Here is an 8,105-nt window from a genome sequence, read left to right on the forward strand (position 1 = left end):
GGTAGTTCTCTCTGATCAACAGCATATTGTGGGTGTTAACCACATCCTGGTACTAGAACTTATAGGCTAGGGTCAAGGGAAAAGGAAAAAAATGAAAGATAAAGAAAGAAAGAAAGAAAGAAAGAAAGAAAGAAAGAAAGAAAGAAAGAAAGAAAAGAAAAGAAAAGAAAAGAAAAGAAAAGAAAAGAAAAGAAAAGAAAAGAAAAGAAAAGAAAAGAAAAGAAAAGGAAGGGAAACAGGAGGCATTTAAGGTTATTCTTCATCATACCCTATCCAGGCCCACATAGTTACGTGCCCTCCACCACCAGGTCCTGTTGAGGATCTAACCTGTTAGTCTATCTTTCAGGATATAGGTTTCTATGGTAGCACTTCAACTTGGGTTCAGTTTTGTGTCCCTGAAAACCTTCCCCTCCCCTCAAGCCCTACCTTCCCTATTGTACAGGCCTCAAGATGCCTATCGGGTATGCCAGCAACTCTGGCTGATCCAGGTTAGGAACCACAGATGAATGAGACCATGCAATGGTTGTCTTTCTGTGATTGGGCGAGATCACTGAGAATGATCTGTTCCAAGTCTATTTTTTCTAATAATTTCATTGTGTCATTTTTTTCATACTGCTAAGAATTCCATCATGGAGATATATCACATCTTGGTTATCCATTCATCAATGATGAGCATGTGGGTTGAATCCAGTTCTTAGCTATTATGAATGGAGCAGCTATAAAAATAGTTGAGCAAATATCTCTGAACTGAGGCATGGAGCTTTTTTTTTTTTTTTTTTTTTTTGACAGGGCGGCGCGTGTTTATTATGATAGGAAAGACTACTCCCTAGGAATTTTAACAAACAAGAACATTTTGCTGGGAGAACAAGACACTAGGATACAAAATTACAAGTGTTTTAACTCCAAATCTGTCCCCAGCTCCACCAAGAAGCAAATGGAAAGACAGTTGAAGCAAACAGGCAATTCTGTAAAACTAGACTTAGAAACCCTACAAATCTGATTAAAATCTAAAACTTGTTTTGCTTTAAAAAATTTAATATATCAAAAGGCCTGCTTTAGTGACATGCTAATATCCCACCAAAAAATAACCCCAACACCCCCTTGTCAGTAACAAAGTTGACCAGCCAACTCATACTTCTAAACCCACTTGTGGACAAGTGCGTGTGTGTCTTCTAGAGTTAGACACGGGGCTCAGAGACTGCAAGTAATGTGTACCTATTGCCTGCAAAAAATGGGCAGGCAAATCCTGGTAAAATGAGGAACAGTCCCAAATAACCAATTTTTCTAGTACTATGTTCCCCACTGCTACTTCCTTTACTTACAAAGGGGACCCTTGAACCAAATAATTTACCTCACATTTGGCACCCAGTGACCAGGATGTTTGTTTTCTTTAGAAAAACACACATATCCACAACCCTTATATAATTTTTTTGTTTTTACATTTAAATATAAAAATACTACTTTTGCTTTGTGTTATAAATGGAGGACCAAGCAGTAAAGAACTTTTCTTCTCTTAAGGTAGGACAGCCATCTGTTGTTGCTGAGCTGCTGTTTGTGAAGGGTGTGGGTGGCTCCAAGCAAGAGAAACACAAGAGGTAAACTAACCCCCAGTTCTTGCTCTTCTCCTAACCTCCACTAGTGAGAGTTGGTTTAATCTTAAGAATTGAAGGAGACATGCCATCATAAGTAGTCAGCCTGCCCTTCCAGCTGTCCTTTAGAGGAAGTTCTCCCCTCCTTCACACGCTGCTTTGTGCGGAGGTGACATCTACCAAACAAGGACACCTCCAGAGAGAAGCAGTCACCACCTTTCCCTGCGCCCACCCACACATTAGAAAGGAAGAAAACGGGGGCTGGGTACATGGAGATTAAGAACTTGACCCTTCTATCCTGACCAAGGAAAAGCAAGGTTCACTGGGCATGAGGAATAAAAAGACCTTGAAATCCCACTTTTGAGTAATGAGGATAATTAAGACACCAGGGAGAGGGAGAGTTGCAGTGGGATGAAGAGCTGGGAAGGGCTCAGTCGCTGGAAGCATCGTCCCCTTAGTTTTTGTACTGGAAGGGCTCGTCGCCAGTCTCGTTGAGAAGACACGTACGGATGATGGCCTCTGTCACTGCAAAGGGGTCGCAGTTGGCAGAAGGGCGCCGGTCTTCAAAATAACCCCTCTTCTCCTGGCCAACAGACCGGGGAATGCGGATGCTGGCGCTGCGGTTGGCAACACTGGCGGAAAAGTCGTTGATGTTGGAGGTCTCCTGGAAGCCAGTCAGGTGCCGGGCATTGTCCAGGCCTCCCTTGGGATCATAGGCACGGATGTGGTACTGGTGCCGCTTGCTGAGTTTCTCAATGGCCTCCTCAATGTACTTCAGGCCATTCTCCTCCCGCATGGCCTTCGTGCTGAAGTTGGTATGGCAGCCTGCGCCGTTCCAGTTCCCAGGAATGGGCTTAGGGTCAAAGGTTGCTATCACGCCAAAGTCTTCACATACACGATGTAAGATAAAGCGAGCCACCTACAGGTGATCTCCCATGCGGATTCCTTCACAGGGTCCAATTTGGAATTCCCACTGGGCAGGCATGACCTAGGCATTTGTTCCCGTGATCTTGACTCCAGCATATAAGCAGGCCTGGTAGTGAGCCTCCACGATGTCTCTGCCATAGGCTTTGTCAGCTCCCACGCCACAGTAATACGGGCCTTGGGGCCCAGGGAAGCCATTGGAAGGCCAACCAAAGGGGTGCCCATCCGTCCCCATGAGAGTGTATTCCTGCTCCATTCCAAACCAGGGGTGCTGGTTGCTGACCATGTCCATGATCCGCTTACAGGTGTGCCTTAAATCGGTTTCGGCAGGCTTCCGATTATACTTGAAAACTTCACAGAACACCAGCTTGTTGGGATCCTTGCGGAAAGGGTCATGGAACATGGCAACTGGGAGGAGGTACATGTCACTGTTGGAGCCTTCAGACTGGAAAGTGCTAGAGCCATCAAAATTCCATTCCGGCAACTCTTCTACACACTTGAGCTCACAGTCCAGGGTGCGGGTCTTGCAGCGCAGCCCTTCTCCGGTACCATCGATCCAGACATACATGGCTTGGACTTTCTCGCCTTGAGGCAGGGCCATGTACATCTGCTTGATGCCTTTGTTCAAGTTGGAACTTGCTGAGGTAGCCATGGTGGAAGGCGTTCTGGGCGGCCGCGGGCAGGCGGGAAGGAAGGTGGGCAGGCGGCGAGAGCGAGGTGGAGAGAGAGCGCGGAGAGGAGATCGGTGTACGGTTCAGACGCTGCGCTTGGCTCCCATTCTCGGCTCTGCCCATGGAGCTTTTAAGGTAAATGCTCATTAAAGGGATAAGTGGATCTGTTGGTAACTATATTCATCCTTTTTAGGAGTCTCCATACTGATTTCCACAGTAGTTTTACCAGGTTATATTACCACCGACCATGCTTGATGATTAGTTTTATCAGGTTATAGTCCCACCAACTATGAATGATGGTTACTATTTCTCCACATCCTCACCAACATTTGTTTTCATTTGACATTTCAATGTTTCCTATCCTTACTGTGGTTAGTTGGAATCTCATAGTTATTTTAATTTGAACTTCCCTAATGGTTAGGGATATTAAACATTTTCTTAAGTGTGTGATAGCCATTTGTAATTCTTCCTCTGAGAACTCCTTATTCAGTTCTCTACCCCAGTTTTAGAGTGAGTTGTTTGATTTATTATTTAGTTTTTGGAGTTCTTTGTAGATTCTAGATACTAGGCTTCTCTCAGTGGTATACCTGCTGAAGCTTTTGTCCCACTCAGTGGGTAATATATTGGTTCTGTTTATGATGCATTTGTCTGTGCAAAAGCCATGTAGCTTCCTGCATCCCCATTGGTTAAGTGCTTGTTTAATTTTCAGTGCCATGCTGTTTTTGTTACTATGGCTTTGTAATATAGCTTTAGATCAGGCATGGTGATACCACCAGATGTGTTTCTTTTTTCCACTGAAGATATGTTTGGATATGTGAGGCCTGCTGCTGTTCCATATGAATTCTGAGATCATTTTTTTCCTTCAATTTTTTTTATTATTAACAACTTCCATGATTATAAAAAATATCCTATGGTAATACCTCCCTTCCCCCACTTTCCCCTTTGAAACTCCATTTTCCATCATATCTCCTCCCCATCTCTATCAGTCTCTCTTATTTGATGTCATATTTCCTCCTATTATGGTCTTGTGTCGGTAGTGTAAGGCACTGCGAGGTCATGAATATCCAGGCCATTTTGTGTCTCGGGGGGAGCACATTGTAAGGAGTCCTACCCTTCCTTTGGCTCTTACAGTCTTTCTGCCACCTCTTCCACAATAGACCCTGAACCTTGGAAGGTGTGATAGAGATATTGCAGTGATGAGCACTCCTATCACTTTTTTTCTAGCACCATGATGCCTTGTGAGTTTTCTCAAGGTCAATGCCATCTGAAAAGAGAAGATTCTCTATCAAAAGTGAGATTACCATTAATATAAGGGTATGAACACTAAGTGAAGTGTTTCCTGGACAGTTTGATGAGCACAGTATATACATTTATCCATACATCAACAGACATTACACCCCTAGGGCTCATGAGTAAACCTGTTTTAAATTTTCAGTTTCAGATGTATTCCTTCCCATGGAACAGGCCTCAAGTCCAATTAGAGGGCAGTTGGTTTCCACCATGACAGATGTGCCACTATGGCACCTATTGGCTCATTTGGCCCGGCTGGCCAAATATAAGGCTTGCAGTTTCCACTATTGAGTATTTTCACTAGTGTTTTCTCTTTCTCCCATTGAACTGCATGTAGAATGGCTTCTTCCAGCTTTCTGTCAGCTGGTCTACATGGAGGAGGTTATAAGCTCAGTTCCAGCAGGATTTCTCAGCCCAACTATATAGAGTCTTCAGCAATAGGGTCTTACAATCTCTTCCTGGTGGGAAATCAAGGGCCTTGGCAATGGCCTATAATGTTTTGGTGGCATCAGGAACCTCTCTGGCCAACAATTCACTGGAAGTTATCCCATCCCTGGCACTAAAAATTTTCTAGCAACAATCTAAGGCTCCTTTGTGTTCCATTGTCCAAAAATGTAGGTTTCCATATGATTTATTTATAAATCATTTTTCTATCTGTGAGGAATAATACTGGAATTTTTACTGGTATTGCATTAAATCTGTATAATGATTTTGGTAGAATTTCCATTTTCACAATATTAATTCTATCTATCTAGAAGCATGGGAGGTATTTCTATCTTCTCAAGTCCTCCTTAATTTTTTTTCTTGAGCTTTTAAATGTTTTCATTATATATGCTTTTCACATCCTTGTTTAGTGTTATTCCAAGGTATTTAATAGTTTTGTTGCTATTAAAAATATGCCAGCTTCACTGATTTCCTTCTATGTATATTTGTCCTTTGGATATACAAAGGCTATTGATTTTTGTATATTGATATTATATACCCCCACTTCATTGAAGGAATTAATCACCTTTAGAAGTTTCAAGATGGAGACTTTTGGGTCATTTATGTACAGGATCTTGTCATCTATAAATAGGGATAACTTGACTTCTTTCTTTCCTATTTCAATCCCTTTTTTCTTTCTCCTGTTTTATTGCTTGGGCTAGTACTTCTAGTACTACGTTGAAGGGAAAAAGTGAGAGTGGGCAACCCTGCCTTCTTCCCTATCTCAGTGGGAGCTCATTGAGGTTTTTTTTCCATTAAGTATTATTTGGACTTTGTGAGCTTTATACAAAGCCTTTATTGTGTTAAGACTTAAGCCCTCCATGCCCATCTTTCCAGCATTTTTATCATGAAGTGGTGTTATATTTTGTCAAAGGCCTTCTCTACATTAATTGAAATGATCATATGGTTCTTATTGTTAAGTTTATGTGGTGTATTATGTTGACCATTTTCCATATGTTGAACCATTCATGCATCCCTGGGATAAAGCTAATGGATCAATTTGGGTAATGCTTTTGTTGAGTTGTTGAATTTGGTTTGCAAGGATTTTGTTGAGGATCCTTACATCTATGTTCATCAGGGATATAGGCCTATAATTTTATTTTGTTGCATTTCTGTCTCGTTATGTATTAGGGTGATGCTAACTTCATAAAGGGAGTTGGGGAGGATTCCCTTTTCTCTGATTACATGAAACAAATTGACCAAAATTTGTTTCAGTTCTTCAGTTGGGGCTTGATAGATTTCAGCCAAAAAGCCATCCAGTCCTGGACTTTTCTATTAGGGAAAATTTTGATTAGCTTCCCAATCTTGATTAAAGTGATAAGTTTGATTAGGAGATTAATCTGTTCTGAGTTTAGTTTTGGTAGTTGGTATGTGAATAGGAATTAATACATTACTTCCAGATTATCCAATTTTGTGGAATAGAGGTTTTTGGAAGTATGCCCTGATTATTCTTCCATTTTCATTGATGTCTGTTGTGATCTCTACTTTTTCACTTCTTATTTTGTTAATTTGAGACCATGTTTTTTTTTTTTTTTTCTTGTTTGAATTGACCAGGGTTTTATCAGTCATGCTTATTTTTCAAAGAACCAGCTCTTCATTTTATCAATTTTTAAAATTGTTTTCTGAGTTTCCAATTCCTGAATCTCTACTCTGATCTTGATTATTTCTTTATATGTGGAGTACTTCAAATTGGATTCTTTTTAATTTCCCAGCACATTTAGGTGGACTGTCAGGTTATTAATTTTGGATTTCTCTGTGTTTTTTCTAAAAGCATGTACTGCTAAGAATTTTCCCCATAGGACTGCCTACAATGTGTTCCATAAGTTTTAGCAGGTTCTGATTTCATTATCATTTAATGTTAGGAATTTTACAATTGGGCTGGAGAGATGGCTTAGCGGTTAAGCGCTTGCCTGTGAAGCCGAAGGACCCCGGTTAGAGGCTCGGTTCCCCAGATCCCACGTTAGCCAGATGCACAAGGGGGCGCACGCGTCTGGAGTTCGTTTGCAGAGGCTGGAAGCCCTGGCGCGTCCATTCTCTCTCTCTCCCTCCATCTGTCTTTCTCTCTATGTCTGTCCCTCTCAAATAAATAAATAAAAAATGAACACAAAAAAATAAAAAAAAAGGAATTTTACAATTATTATATTTCTTCCACAACCCACTCATTGTTTAAAAGTTTATTGTTTAGTGCCCAGTAGCTTGTGAAATTCTTCATATATATATTTTGTATGTTAATATTGCATGTTGGTACAATCCTTTCCCTCCTCCCTGCCCCTTTTCTGAAGAGGCCTTCTTCATTGGGGATGCACATCAACCCCAAGGGTATTGGGAGTCATGCATTATGTGGCAGTAATCATTTATGGAGGAGAGGCAATGTCTGTGCTAAATGTCCCAACTTGTGGCTCTAACAATCTTCTGACCCCTCTTCTGCAAGAATCCCTGAGCCATTCTTGGAACATTTTAAGTCTACTTCAGTGATGGGCACTTAGGAGCATCTAGATGTCTGATTTGGTAGGTGTTGAGTATCCTCAGTATCTTTCTCATCACCCTTGTGCTGCTATTAGCTTAACAGAGAGCACAGCATTCTTGCTAAATTCACCAGTTCCTCCGTGGTTTCAGCTGGGGCTAGGGTGGACTGTGCCGGGTCATTTATCTCCTCAAGTCTACTTCCCAACTGAAAAAGAGAAGCAGATTCTCCAAAGGATAATGAAGTCAGCACCAAGTAAATGGGATAATCATTATTAATTTAGAGAGAATTATAAGGGTTTAGACACTTTTATAATGTAAGGTTAGTGGGAACTTGACAATGGAAAGCAGAATCATTATCTGGATATGATTGTTTCCCAGTTCCAGATATGGTTACCTTTCCACTGAGCAGATCTGTTAGCCAATCCAAGAGCAGTTGGTTACCCATCATGGCTGTGTGCCACTATTGTACTTGTATGAGCATCATGTCAAGTTTGCTTCTGAGTTACTTAGACTTGGAGTTGCTTGGACAGATGCTGGCCACTTTCCTGGTAGCTCATGTAGCACCTTCTAGCACTAGATATGAGGACTGGCTCTCCTCTGCATTCCAATTAAGCCTCTCCATGGTCTGTGCCAATAGTAATCGGTGTCTTCAGCAGTAGGGTCTTACCATTAACCACTGGTG

At 41.5% G+C, this 8,105-nt stretch overlaps 1 pseudogene; it reads right to left on the reverse strand.

Moving 5' to 3' along the window:
* Window positions 1-781: 781 nt before the first annotated feature.
* On the reverse strand, window positions 782-3,291 carry LOC123460121 (annotated as a pseudogene).
* Window positions 3,292-8,105: the final 4,814 nt, after the last annotated feature.

This window comes from Jaculus jaculus, chromosome 4, assembly GCF_020740685.1.
Source record: "Jaculus jaculus isolate mJacJac1 chromosome 4, mJacJac1.mat.Y.cur, whole genome shotgun sequence".
NCBI lineage: Eukaryota > Metazoa > Chordata > Mammalia > Rodentia > Dipodidae > Jaculus > Jaculus jaculus.